Source organism: Pleurodeles waltl, chromosome 3_1, assembly GCF_031143425.1.
Source record: "Pleurodeles waltl isolate 20211129_DDA chromosome 3_1, aPleWal1.hap1.20221129, whole genome shotgun sequence".
In the NCBI taxonomy this organism is placed as follows: Eukaryota; Metazoa; Chordata; class Amphibia; order Caudata; family Salamandridae; genus Pleurodeles; species Pleurodeles waltl.
The window spans coordinates 301,449,452-301,463,846 of NC_090440.1; the positions used below are offsets into that span (position 1 = coordinate 301,449,452).

The following is a 14,395-nucleotide window of genomic DNA, read 5'->3' on the forward strand; positions in this document are numbered from 1 at the left end:
CTCTTTAATCCACCACCAGAAACTCCCTGCCCCTTTATCTTAGTCCTGCAGGCTCCTGCTTTCCCCTTGATGACGGTTTCTCCGCCTTTCGCCTCCTCCTCCTTTCCTTTTCGTTTCTATTTCACTCTCTTCTCTCGGTAAAGGTTTGGCACGAAAAATAAATGCCGATCCCCAAAAAGGAGTGCCAGTGGCCTCCACCAGCTCAAATTAAGCTCTGCCCAGAGGTGTCAACTCACTGTCCACGAACGTGTTGTGCCTCGTTGAACAGGATAAAGAAACTAGGGAGGCCTGGATAACAAAGGCACTTAAACCGGGACTGTGTTGTTCTGGAACATTAAGGCGTGTAATGTCCAGGAGATTACTATAGTTTAAAAGCGTTGGTCTTGCTGTGCGCGTTCATAATTCAACAGCAACTACTAGTGTAGAGAGCTCAAAACCATCAGAAGAGCAAGGATCGCATTGAACTTTATTGTAGCTTTTTTGATACATAGCAGCTCATTTGCCATTGTGCTTCAAGCCTTGTTTAGTCTGGTTCATAATCTAAACATAAAGCCTAACACCAGGAACCAGACACCGACAGTGCTTACTATGTTGTTCAAGGGCACCCATGTGTTAGGCCAGTGCTGGGAATGAGGCATTAGTTGGCACTGAGGAAGCTGTGGGTTGCTGTTTTTGGCGAGTGTTACTTTGTGCTCATTTTGCCCATCACCGCTGATGCCAACACATTTTAGCTTCAAGTCATGTGCTTTGCCCCATCGCCTTCTCCTGTCTCTCCTTCTGCAAGATGTTAGCTTGTAAGATTTCAAGCATCCCTGTGGGTATTGCGTTAATAACCCTGCATTTACTTCTTGGCAGCCTGGCATTACATGTTTGAGGATAGGAAAGGGTAGTATGCAGCTACAAGACATGGTGTCTGTGTGACGGGAGTGATTAGCATTTTAAATGAAATCACCACACTAATTTTTTTGACTGATATCCGCCTAATCCTAATCAAGGTCATAGCCATACTTCCGATGACTTTTAAAACTAATTTATCTCTCCTCCTTGAGTTAGGGTTAGTTAGGGGAATGACCCCACTCCACTGATGCGGAGGTACCACTTTCTTGAAATTACTTCAGTGATGTGTCTCCTCAAGTAGCCCCATTCTTTTCACCTAATTTGTGTATTACGGGAGAGAAGCTGGAGATAGCACTGATTTTTTAATGAAGGCTTTCGAAACATGGTCTTTAGCAGCAGCTGAGTTCTTCCTTACTAGGCAGCCATATAACCCATTCACCATCTTATTTGCCAACCAAGCTGGTTCATCATTGTGTAACCTGAATTTTCTCTGTTATTCTTTAGATCTTTGTGTCAGGAAGTCTGTTGAAGTCCTGCATTTGTCATTTTACCTGCTCTGTGTGGGGAACTAACAATATGTGAAGTTGCAAATAGTGGATAGGAAAACGGTGGTAGTTGGTAGTGTTTGACTGTTTCAGGCTCCTAGGTGTGAAAGTGTCAGTGTACAACAATGGAGGAGCACAACAGCTACTCCACTGGTTGCAGTTTGCTGTACTTGCTTGGTACTGGCACTTGTATAATTTGTCCATGCTAATATTGCAAACCGTATTAGAACTTCGGAATTCTGAGAGCTCATTTGAAGACAATAGAGTGGCTCAGGGGTTATAATGGCTGTTATAAGCTCAGAGCTCCAACATTTCAATGTTTCATGTTTCTCCGTTTTGAATTAAATGCATTCTACCCATAGTAGGTGGACTGTTCTAATAGCCTTGACAACCTCTGCCTCAGTCTATACTGGTTAATAATAAAAAGTTTTTAACATTATAGTTGTTGCAACTAGATTATACATTTCAGAATAAATATTGGCAATAGTTCATTGCTGCCTTTAAGAAAAACAATTGTTCTGTAGGTTTTGGATAATACATGCTGCAAGGAGAAACACAGGTGCTGCAAATGCTTTATGCACATGGAGTGGAATGAACAAACCTTTATCAGGACCACCTTTTATCAAATAAAAATACACACAAACATTGACCTTGATGTTAGAGAATTATAGTGCTGCATGTGTGCCAACAAAAAAATACTCATGACAATAACAAGACATTGTTAATGTGTTATACAATGGACAGAAAGATCTGTGTTTGGCACTGGTGGCTTAACATTTTGAACAAATGCAGCACTGAGGCTTGAATTGCACAGCTTCAGATAATACCTGCATGCAAACCATTTTTAAAGAAGCTGGTATCTGTGTCCTGCTGTAGCATAGTTTTATTAGGCTTTGGCTGTGCTGCTCCAAATTCGAATGGCGTATTCAGGTACAGCTACTTCTAACTACGTGGAAAACCAAAGAATCAAAACAAACCAGTAATTTGCAATAGCCCAGAAGTTAATTTCTGTTCCTATTTTCCAACTAAATATCCATGTTTCATCTTGAAAATGTAATTGTGTTGCTTTAGTTCTACAACCTTGCTCAGGATTTTCTCTGAAGGCCTCATTAGCAGAACCTCTAATTCTATATTGCTGAATTGTGGAACACAGATTTATTTTCAGCAAAACAATTTTCGAAATTAATCATTCAATAGTGAATTGCTGATAGTGAATGTAGGAAAATTCCTCGAACCCTTTTTCATGAAGAGCCCATTTGACCAGTTCCAATGGGAACTTCTCTGGACCCTGCTGCAGTGAGTCCTGACCCCTAAGTGCTGTTCCTGGGGCCAGGGAACCTTGATTGGGTCAAAGTGTGCTCATCCTGATATACTGAAAACCTGTGACTTAGAAATTTCTGCACACTTTTCACCTGGATAACCATCAGGAGACTTTGACCAGCATGCCCAGCTGATCTGAAGAGGGAGCAATGCTGCTGGGCCTTACTGTGCCATATTTTCCACTAAATTCTTCTCTTGAAACCAGAGTTCGTTGATGGGAACCCCACTTCAGTTCCAAGCCGCAGCTTCACTGGCAGTACAATGGAAGGAAAATCGATTGATGTTGGAGACTTTCAAAGACCAAAAAAAATTAACATCTCTTGCTGTCTCTTTTCCCACCTAAATCAATAGTTTTGCTGTGAGGATTCCAACCTGACACTGGAAGCCATTGATGTTGAATCTTTTTTCCCAGCACCAGCCCACTCACTGCCTAATTTTACTGAAGGCTCTTGACTTCTCAAACTGAATGAATCTAGTTCTTGTCACTGACTCACGGTTTATTGTGGTTGGCCTGAAAACATACCCTTGATTGGTTTAATTTCAACCAATGAGCATGGTTGGCGTTTCTTGCTTTTTGGTCCTGTTGTCATTTAAAACCTTTAACATTCATATCTTTATTTCCCCTTTTCAATTGTGTTGTTTGATGTCATTCTGTTCATTAAAATATTCTCTAGTTTTTTAAAATGAAGTGGGTTTTCTATTGTGTTGTTTTCAATTTTTGTAACTATTTTAGTACTTTTAAATGCTTTACACATTTTGTTAAGTTAAGCCTGCCTGCTCTGGACCATTGCTACTAGGGCTCGAATTCAGGTTTAAAATAATGAAACCTTTACTAGGCCTAACAAGAATAGTGACATTATTACTTGTGGTGGTCTACCAACCACGCCATCTAATAGCCCAAATTCTCTTAGGAAACTTAAAAAACATAGCCATCCATGAGTGTCTGCATCTAATTAGCTGAAAAAGACCGGATTCTGAGCAAGAGAAGGCACGATGTAAAGGACATTAAGGTCCTAATTACGACACTGCTGGTCTTCAGACTTCCAGGGCCATGGTGGTGGTCTGACCACTGCCAAAGGGGTGGCCTGACCGCTTTGGCGGCAGTCAGACCACCACATTATGACTGTGGCAATTGGGCCATGGTCGGACCACCAGCACTGCCAGTTTCTCTCCACTGGAGGGACTGACGGTGCTGGTAGTCCTAATCCACCAGGGCAGCACTGCATGCAGCACCGCCCTGGGGATTACAACCCCCTTCTCTGCCATCTTTTACGTGGCGGTTGTACCGCCATGTAAAAGCTGTTGTAGACAGGGTGCAGAGGCCCCATGGGGGCCCCTGACCTGCCCATGCACTTGGTATGGGCAGTGCAGGGCCCCCCATGGACAGCCCCATCACGATTTTCACTGTATGTTGCACCCTATGCACGGTGACATTGCCACCGCCGCCTCTATTATGAGCTGGTGTCAATGTTGTGGGCTGTTCCCCGCTGGGCCAGAAGCCGGAAACACCATTTCCCTCTGCTGACCCAGCAGGGAACTTGTAATGGGGCCTGCGGGAAGGAGGCTGCACTGGTGGCAACCTGACCACGGGAGTTTGGTGGACGGCCTTTTCTGCCCGCCAAAGTTGTAATGACCCCTACGTATTTAGGAATGGCAAGAAATGTGTTTTGCAAGGGGAAAGGAGGACTCTAAAGAGGAAATGTAATGTGTGAATTTGGGATTGGAGCTTGTCTCTGAGAGATGAAGTTGTGAGTGCAATTGTGTGAAAATGGTAAGAGGAGTGTGTGGGACAGAAACAGTCTTCGTGAGAAGGGTATGAGAAGAAGAGACTATAAGATATATGAAAGGAAGTTGTGAGAAAGCAAAATATGAGATATGATAGTAAGATGACTGTCAGGAAGAGCAGCCTGTGTGGTGAGCTTGAGAGAAGTGAGAAGGATAGAGAAAGCTTGGTGTCAGAGAATAGACAGAAATGGATGTACAAATGAAAAGTTTGAAAAGCATGAGAGGAAGGTATATGCGATAGAGAGGGAGGTGAAGGACTGAGAAGGAAAAGTATGAGGATCATTCATTTAAGAAGAGGAAGGAGGATGAATGATAAAAAAGAGTAGAGAACAACTGTGAGTAGAGAGTAAAGTATGAGACGCATTCGAAAACAGAGGCAATTCTTGAGGAAGAGAATACTAAGGAGTTGCCTAGGCTGCCACAATTAGGGAAGGTCATATTTCCAGTACAAGCAGCAAATGTGGCACCAATTCTAGGGTGGGTGACACAGAAAAATGTACCTTGAACTTCGGAAGTCAAAAGTCCTTGTGCTGGGTCTAAGTGTGGAGTAAGGTAAATAATGGTACATGATCAATAAAGGGGTCAGAGTGAGAAAAATGAGGAGAATGTGACAGAGACATGTATTCCAGATTCAACTTGGATAGAAGAGAGCGGAAGAAGCAGGTGAAACTGAGGAGGGTGAGGTCGTTGAAGGGAAAAGAAGAGGGTGAAAATTAAATGAGGGGTGCAAGTAATAAAAAAAAATGAGAAGAGACTTAGAACAAAGTTTAATATAAGTCAAGGAGATGCATGTGAGAGACAGGGAGAGAAAGAATGAAGTAAAAGAATGGATAGAGGTAGAGTCTGCATAGAAAGAGAGTGAGAAAGAGAAAGGTATATCTAAGAGAGGAAGAATATAATGGCAGAAGCAGCAATGGCAGCAATGGCAAGCTAAGGGAAAAAAGCAGGACTGACGTATTTTTTTCATTATCGCTAGTTTGTCCTTAAATGGGCTACACAGGCCACCTCTTTCTCTCCTTCCCTTTTCACAGCACAAGTAGGTAAGTGTTCTATATTGGTATAGCCAGGACCCAGACATTTTTGAGATAAAAGATTCTTTGACATGTGTGCATGTGCAGTTGAATCTAAGGATATGACAGCAACAAGACTGTCTAATATGACACCAGGAGTTCAAGCCTTGACAGTAGGTCAGAGTGCTGACTTGGAGTATCACCTAAGTGGAAAAGGTGTCAGGAACATATGTTCTTACTCATCCACCTACACATTCCTCTCAATGAGTTAAGCACTTACTCTCAACATCTGCCTTGCAACATGACTTACCTTTACAGATTCTGTGAACAATAAAAGCTTGCACTAATCTTCCCTGCTAAGTTTTTTTCTGTGGGGAATGGAAGATTTTACTTTGCCTTCTGTTGGAGAGGGAAGCTTGCTTTGCTATTTCCATGTTTTAACGGTTTTGTCATGAAGCAAAGGTTACACTGCTACTGCCCAATATATTATTATGAGATGGAGAACATTTGTGATGCTGCTGCTCTATCTGTATCTGCCCTCTGAAAGAGGGAAGCTTGCACTGTTCCTGCCCAAGGTGTACCACTTCTACGAAGAAGACTTGTTTCCACTGCTGTTGCCCCATGTCATTAAAAATGATACATTGCACTTGCATACCATGCCCTTTCAAGCTGTGAATGTTTCACCATATTTGACATGTGGAACCAAGATCTGTAGTGCCAATTGAGGTGTCAGACCCCAGAGAAGCAGAATTCAAACTCGAAAAACTTTCAATGGGAAACAAAAGTATGGTTCATTTTTCAACCATTCAGTTTTTAATATTTTAGTCTGTAGACACCAGTAAAACATTTTAGCTCACCCACAGACAATTTTAATATACGTCTAACAGTTCAGCAATAGAGAACATAAATGTCGACTTGAAGGGCATACCTTGCCCCCAGAACTAGGGACACTATAACTAGAAACTTTACAACCAGTGAACTATAGTTCCAGTTTTAGATGTGAACCTGCTAATGAAGAATACCACGTTTGGTAGGCGAGGTGTGCAACCTGAATAATGACAGGACACCATATCAAGGACAAAATATTGACAGGTAAATACATCTAGGTTTTCTATACCTAACTCCAACATATTTGTATGATCAAGGTGCATAAATGTGGAGTTAAAATTGAAAATCTATGCTTTTCAACATTCACCTACCTTTCAGTACGTTGTCCTTCGATATTGTATCCTCAATATCTTCTATCATGATATTCTAGTGGTCGATATTCAGTAATACAATTGGTAGGTGAGGTTTCATCATCCTCAGTGAGTACAAGTATTTATGGTAATTCCATAAGAAGTTTGGATGTTTCTCTCATGAATCTTTTACTTTTTGTATGTTTATGTCTATTTATGAAGAGTATACAGCAGTCCTTATAATCTACTCAACACCTCGTTAGTGTTAGCTACCCTGCATTGTACTTGTTCTGTATGTTTGAAAGAACTGTGTGATATCAGTCCTGCTTCTCCGACCTGTCGTCTACTCTTTTTGTATACTAGGGAATGTTGAACTGCTGCTTCCCATGTTGTTTCTTTGCTGTGAAGCTCAGAATTTAACATTACAAAGAAACAAAATGATTTGCATTGCCACTCCTTGTTTTAAAGCAGAATGTGAATAAAAACCTAAACCCTCTGAGCAGAGTTTACTTTTGGGTTTATGTGTTACGAAAGCAGTATTTAAAATGAACTACATAACTCTGTAACCATGTAACACATAGCAGATGAGTAGCTTCATGTCATGTATAATACTTTGGGTCAATTCTGGAGTTTTGACAAACATCACTTTGCATGCTGTGGGTTTGAGCCCATAATAAATGTGTTAAAAGCAAAACTACATGCCTCACTGTTGTACTTGGCCCTCTCTGCAGGGTCACCCCAAACATTTTGCCTTCTCCCCTCCTGTTTTCTGAAATTTGATGTTGTTGGCATTAGGACTCTGTGCACTTTACTATTGTTAACCAAGGCTAAAGTGTATGTGCTCTCTCCTTTAGACATGGTAAAACTGTCTTGCATCCAATTTGCACATTTAAGTTACTTGTATGTCTCTAGTAAAATGGTACTACCAGTACCTAGGGCCTATAAATTAAATGCTAATATGGGCTCTGCAGCACTTTTTGTGCCACCCATTTAAGTAGCCCTTCGAAACATGTTCCCAGCCTGCAATTGCATCTTGAGTGCAGTTTTAAATTGACAAATCAACCCAGCAAAATACATCTTTTGCCAGTCCTAAAAATCTTGTTTTTAAAAAATATTAATCAGGCCTGATGTAGACCCTAAACAGCCCGTAGGGCAGGGTGCATTGCATTTAAAAAATAGGACATGTGTTTTTAAGTTTTGCAAGGCCTACCTCTCCCAAAGGGCAACATTGGGTTTCTTCATTACATTTAATAAGTGTTAACTTTTGATTGGGAACAGGGAGAAATAGCATTTTTGAACTCAAGTGAATTATAATTCAAAATCTGCTTTTATGGTAAAGTCGGATTTCAGATTACAATTTTGAAAATACCACTTTTAGAAAGTACAAAAAAACAACATGGTGATGGATGAAATGCTTAAATCAATCTCAGCCACCAGTAATCACTCAGGCCGCATCCCAATCCATAGTTTTTTGTTCACCATGCCACCTCAGTTTGGACCCAGCCATATTCAATTTAGTCTTGACCCTGCACCTCATGGGAACAGTCCTGCCCAAACAGCCAGACCAGGTCCTCCTTGAACCAGAATATAAGCAACCTAGGCATGGTTTTGCCCCAGTTTGGGATTTTCAGTTAGGTAAGGCTTAATTCCAGTGGAACAGTGAGCCCGAGACCCTGGGAATACATGGCGCACTTAGGGGGGCATGTGCAAAAACAACACCTTAATGGATGTAATCCTTGAATTACTCTCAGCCGCTGGCGATCCCTTGGGCCATATCCAAGTCCACAATTTTTTGCTCACCATGACACCAAAGTTTAGACATATGCAAATCAGTCTTGAACCTGCACCTCGTGGGAACAGTCCCGTCTCAACTGCTAGGCCAGGTCCTTCCTGAACGAGAACACAGGCAACCCAGGACCAGCTTCATCCTAGTTAGAGCTCTTCAGTCAGGTTTAGCTTGCTTCCAGTGGCACGATGACCCTGGGACCCATCTTTGGGCACTTAGAGCAGCAAATGCAAAAACAACATGGCAATGGATGGAATGCTTGAATTAATCTCAGACATGTGCAATTGACTGGCTGATTGTACCCTGAAACCAGTCCCAGGATGTTTGTTTCCAGTCTGGGGAGGACTTGGCCTTGCAGTTCCGTCTGCACTGTTCCCAAGGGAAGCAGGGTCAAGGGTTGCATATGGCTGGCTCCAAACAGGAAAGGTGTGGTGAGCAAAAAACAATGGATTTAGGCCCAGAGGCCTGACTGGAGTGAATGTCTGACATTGACCAGCATTACACCCATCATCTGTTATTTTTGCATTTGTTGCCCTTAGTGGAATCCTATGCCCACCATGCCACCAGAGTCAAGCAAGCCTGACTGATGAAAGGTAATACCCCAAAACCAATACCAGAATGCTTGGTTCCAATCTGCGGTGGTCCTGGCCTGGCAGTTTGGGTTGGACTGTTCCCATGAGGAGCAGGATTTAGACTAATTTACATATGGCTGGGTCCAAACTGGAAAGGCGTGGTGAGCAAAAAAATGATGGATTCAGACCCAGATCTCTGACTGGGGTGAATGTTTGACATTGATCAGCATTACGTCCATCATCTGTTCTCCTTACTTTAAGAAAGTTGACATTTTCTTGCCCAAAAGTTTCTAAGGCCTTCTGGGAGTTCCCAGTTGCCTGGACTTGTTAATGGCTCCCCTATTTGGAATTCATACTGGGCCAAGACTGTGAACAATAGGACCTAAGTGTAGCTGGACGAGGGCCTTTCTTCCTGGCCTGCTGGGGCTGAGCTGTGTCCTGTCCCACTTATGTTTCAAAGGACTGCCTCCAGCAGATTCACAAAGGAGCTTGACATGAGTTGTTTTTCACCCTAGAACTCTTGGATCCAGGGGAAGAAATGGGAAGGAATGAACTTTCAAAAACCATATGTGGGGGAGAGCTAGAAGTTTTCCCCACTTCAAAGGATGGCACCAGGTACAAATATTGGACCTCTTGAATCACTCATCAGATCACTTCTTGACCTGCAGAGGACACAAAGATGAAAGACTGCCTTGTATTTCAGAGGACCTCTCTACTGCATGACGCCTGATTTGTACATCGGAGGACTGCCCTACTGCTACCAGAGGACTTACCTGATGCTTGAAGCATGCCTTATATCCGCAGAGGTCTCTCCTGCTGCTTGCAATTTGCCTTGCTGCCTGAACCCAGGAATATCACAGTGACACCAAGGGCTAGTTGACTGGCCTCCTGTTCTGAGTTACAGGGACACACAGTTCCAGGGACTTTGAACCCGAAACCTGGACACTGACTGAAGTGAGTCCTGCCCTCCAAGTAGTGTGATACAAGTCCTGGGACCTTGGAAGTGGTGCTAAAGGTGTCCAAACAGCTAAAACCTAAAATGGGGGAACTTAAAAAATGTGGCATGAGAACTAGCTCTGATGACAGTGCTTCCTTCTTGAACACCACTGACTGCCTTACAACGCTGAAATGTACCTTCTCAACAACTTTTTTCCCAAATGTCCTCTAAGTCTGAAGTTAAGCAGAGATCACGACCAATACAATTTGTGTTTCCAAACCATGCTCCATTATGGTCAGCCATAACTTTTGAATTTGCCCAGGTCTTGCATGACTTAATGACCACAGTTGGCACTTTTATCTTTGAGAATGTAGTTTTTACTAAATGCTTTAAAATTCATAACTCCAATACAAAGGTTTGTATTTTTGTTGCTCTGTTGTCAAATCATTTATTAAATGTTTCAATATTTTTCTATATTGGTGTGGGAGTTTTCTTAAGTTATATTGACACTGTTTGTGTTCTGATTAAATACTTAACACAGTGCCTTCAAGTTAAACCTGGCTGCTTTTGGGCCAAGTTACCAGAGATTTTAGAACATGATAATTTAATGACCGTTGTGGTTCACTGTGAGACATTGGGTTATTGGATGATTGGGGTGTGAGCCATGGTCAAGAAGCAACTACAATCCTTGTCAGGGTGAGGCACAAGCCAATCCCAAATTACCTTGTGCTGAACCCTGTGGTAGCTTGGCACAGAGCAGTCAGGCGTAACTTGAAGGCAATGTGTAAATTATGTGTGCAACACTTTAAACAATGATAAAGTGAAAACATCTTATAAAAAGGATTCCTCACTAAGTTCGAAAAATAGAACTCATTGTAATAAATAAAACAAGACCCCAACAACAAAAATCAAATCAGTATAACAGGTGATATGTAATTTAAAATATTTTAGAAAAATTGTGCTTAAAAACACAAAGCACCAATTGTGTATATCTGGTCATTCTGGACCAGGACAAAAGTCACAAGTTCAGACCAGTAGCGATGGAGCGTGGGCTAGCTACATCGACTCAGTTAGACCCACTTAACAAAGTACCTTAAATCCTCATTTGTGGAGCATTGTTAAGATCCTCATTGAAGATGCTTCAGACAGCCGAAGTGATGAGTTATTTCAGAGATGTGACTAGTCAGTGATCCGAGGGCCTGCATCGTCATCCAGGATCCCATCGACAGGTCTTGTGATGTTTAGTTGAGGATGCAGCACTCAGTCTGGGTGATGAGTCAGTTCCGAGGAGCTGCCATCCTGCGATGGGGAGTTCGATGTTGTCTTTGAGGCTGTCTTCGATGAGGGATGTGAGGGCCTGTGCTGAGGATGTGTCTCACAGCAGTGGTTCTGAATGCATTTTGGGCTCCAGCGATGATGCAGATCTTTGTGACAGTTCAAATCCACGCAGCAGCAGAGATACATTAGTTCTGCTGAGGGTTGCACCGCAGAGTAGAGAAGATGTGTTGATTATGCTGAATTCAGTGGCTGGCAGAGCAGCATAAGCCCTCTTCTAGGGGTCCAGGACTGGAGAGGCACCACTTGGCAGGGTAGACTCACAGATGGTAGGGTCCAGGAGGTGCAGATGCAAGGTTGTTGGATGCCTATTATGTCCCTGAGGCTACAGGAGGCCAGAAAACTAGCCCTAGGAGCCACCCTGGGTTCTGAGTTCAAGAGCTACAGGTCCAGTACTTCTCATCCAGGCAAGAGGGCAGCAGGTCAGCATAGTCAGGCAGCAGTTCCTTCAGAAAAGCACTCCGGCAGAGTGACAGTCCTTGTAGCATCACAGCAGTCCTTCTTACTGGGTGAGTATTCACAGTTCCAGAGGTGTACTGAAATGGTGGCATCCTAGGTCCAGAATATATATCTGTTCTTTTGAAGTGGGGAGAATCTTCTGGAGGCATGCCTTTGAAGTGCACAGGTGCCCTACCTTTCTGGCTTCAGACTAGTTACAGGGGATCTGAAGCTCTTTGTTTGAAAACAGGACACAGCTTATTCAAGTGTAACTTGGACTAGATCCAGCTGCTCCCTACCATACTGCCAGTAATGACCCATCCAGTCACACCTAAGCCCCTCATTGTGTGTGGTGGTCTGGAGGAATACACAAAGCCAAACTGTCACCCACACCCATTCATGTGACCCAGAGATAGGCTACAGGCACCAAATGGTTAAGGTCAGTTACGTTTTTGAATTGTGACTCCAGAGACATCAAACATGAAGGGGTTATCTGCATGAACGTCAGTTCACCAAAATGCCAACGGGAAGTGGAAGTTACTTTGTACACCCCTTGACCTTCAGTTTCACTCACATACACTTCCTACACATACACACATTCACATGTAAACACACCCTCAAACATGCACCCAACATACACTTCAAAGCATTTTTTGACTCACCTCAGCAGCCAGGTCGGGCCATAGTCCAGCTAATTGTACTCCATTATTTATTATACTAATTAATTAAACATTATTTACTATTAGTTTAATTAAAAAAAAGAAAACAAACAGAAAAGAAGCCCAACCCACGTTTATAATGGTGAGCAGCTCCTGTGTTCCTGGCACTGATTTTGCCACGTCTGAATCTAGGGGTCGCAAAGACCATGCCATTGGTCCCAAGGCTCAAGCCAGGGATCGCGGCTGTGCCCCCTGGCCACCCCTAAATGATTTTGATGATTATCTGTTCTCATTTGGAAATTACACTCATAAAATGTAATAAGGTAATTCCTATCTTATCCTATGGGAGAGGTAGGCCTTGCAGTAGTGAAAACAAGTGTGACAGTTTTTCGCTACTAGGACATGTAAAACGTAGAAGTACTTGTTCAACTTTTTAAATACACTGAATCCTGCCTTTGGGGCTGACCAGGGCCTACCTTAGGAGTGACATATTAATTATGAATGAAGGTTTGGGTCCGCAAATAGGTTGATTTGCCAGGTCTAAATACAATTTAAAATTGCACACACAGGCTGCAATGGCAGGCCTGAGAAATGTTTTGAAGTGTGTGGCAAAATCAATGATGCAGGCTCACTAGTAGAATTTAATTTACAGGCCCTGGGCACAGGTACTGCCATTTTACTAGGGACTTGCTAGTGAATTAACTATGCCAATCGGGTATAAGCCAATTCACATGTTTTATGGACAGATTACAAGCACGTTAGCATTGTTTAGCAATAAAGTGTGCAGAGTCCTAAGACCAGCAAAAATGAGGTCAGCAAAAACAGGAGGTCTGACGGCAAAAAGTTATGGGAAAACTGCATCAAGGATGCCAGGTCTGACATTCACTCTGACAGGAAATGTGGCTGTTGCTTGAGAAAGGTCTTCAACCTCTTAATCAAAAAACAAAGTTTCCAACACCCAAAATGCAACATGCTGTTGGCTGGAAAGCAAGGAATGGCTGGCAGTATCATGTGTCATACTGCCACTTTCTAACCTTGTTAAAATAAAAATAAAACGAATTCCATATTTATGGCTTTTTTCTTGCAGGCAATCTATGGTTAAACACCCCAGTAGGTGAAAAGGCAGAGGCAGCATTTCAAATGTAGATGGGAGCATCTCACTGCTAATGGACTAACCTTAACACTTGTTCAGGTAATAAATGGGCATGCTGAAAAGACTTTGTTTACCAGAACAATGAACGCACGAGCTGCTGAAGACCCTGAGAAAGAAAAAACGAATGTGCTGGCATCCGGCCTCTTCCTCAAGCCATCCTCCGCATACAGGCTAGAGCTGATCCGGAGGAGAATTGCCCTGCCTTGAACAGCGTAAGCACATGATGCTGGAGCAGCCTCACATGGGCCGCCACTTTGCTGAAAGTAGGTGACGCTTTGTGACGGTCATTGGCACAAGCTTAGAGACAACAGTGTCACTTCCTAGTAGTACATCGAATCTAGTGGTTGCATTAGACTTCTCCAAAGGGAGATCATGTCCAGCTTAAAATGGCGGGATGGGCGTGGAGGAGAAAATACTAGTGAGCGTGGGAGAGAAGGTGTGTGTTGTGCTAGCGGCATCATATAAGCTCGTGTGATTGTTTTAAGTGGTGACTGGAATAAATGTGCATATGTGTTAACTTGTAATGCGCTCATGAAGAATGACCAGACTTTTCGGTAGTGAGAACATTCACATCGTGTTATATATTTCTTAAAGCAGTTATAGAGTTTTGAATTGTAAATCGTAAAATCGCCAATAATAGAATGCTAATCATCGCTGCAAATCGTGCACGATTGTAAGCAAATGCAACTGCCAAATCAGCACTCTGAATGTTAAATAGTAGTATCTCTGACTCTTTCGGCAGAGATAACAGGTCCTCTACTTTTGCGACACACAACCATATGCTTTCTTTGATCAAGGAAAGTTTGCTACCCTTTGGGCGTTTCCTCTGGTGCCACTGGC

The 14,395-nt window shown here is 42.8% G+C and overlaps 1 protein-coding gene across 1 annotated transcript in view; it reads right to left on the reverse strand.

Annotated features, from left to right (window-relative positions):
* Nucleotides 1-14,395, reverse strand: part of UNC13C (unc-13 homolog C) — a 1,168,779-nt gene that overhangs the window by 336,185 nt on the left and 818,199 nt on the right. The window lies entirely within an intron of this gene.